This window comes from Fulmarus glacialis, unplaced genomic scaffold (genome assembly GCF_000690835.1).
Source record: "Fulmarus glacialis isolate BGI_N327 unplaced genomic scaffold, ASM69083v1 scaffold27821, whole genome shotgun sequence".
Classification (NCBI taxonomy): domain Eukaryota; kingdom Metazoa; phylum Chordata; class Aves; order Procellariiformes; family Procellariidae; genus Fulmarus; species Fulmarus glacialis.
In genome coordinates, this window is record NW_009195103.1 from 1 (window position 1) to 571 (window position 571).

Here is a 571-nt window from a genome sequence, read left to right on the forward strand (position 1 = left end):
CACCACTGTGGAACAGGCAGCTCCAGCATCCCCGGCCCCGTGAGCAGTGGGAGAAGAAGGGGCTGGGGAGGGAGCACCATGGTCCCTCTGTGTGTCCTCACCCCATGGCATGGCCACCCCAGGGTGTCCACCCACCTGAGTGACACCCGGCCCGGATCAGCCCCCAGGAGTTCCTGTGAGAGAAGGAAGGAAGCCACGATCCCCTGCAGAAAGGCCCCAACAACATCCTCTTCTTCCCCTCCTTCAACAAGACCCACTTGGGCACCTACGTCTGCATGGCCACCGGCTCCCACCGCTGTGGCCACCTACAACCTGTGGATAAATGTTAGAGAGGGGACCAAGGGGATGGCTGGGGACAAGGGCTCTTCCCCTCCCTCCCACAGCTCGTCCTCACCACCCCGTGCCCATGCCACCCCGTATCACAGCCCACGCGTGGCTCGTCTTGGTGGTGGAAGCCACCTCTGAGTCTAATGCCGGAGGCCACCTCCAGGTTGGTGGTGGCTTCCTTGCTGGCACACTGCAACCCTGTTTCCCCTTGGGGGACTTGGCTGGATGCCTTTGCCGTGGCAGG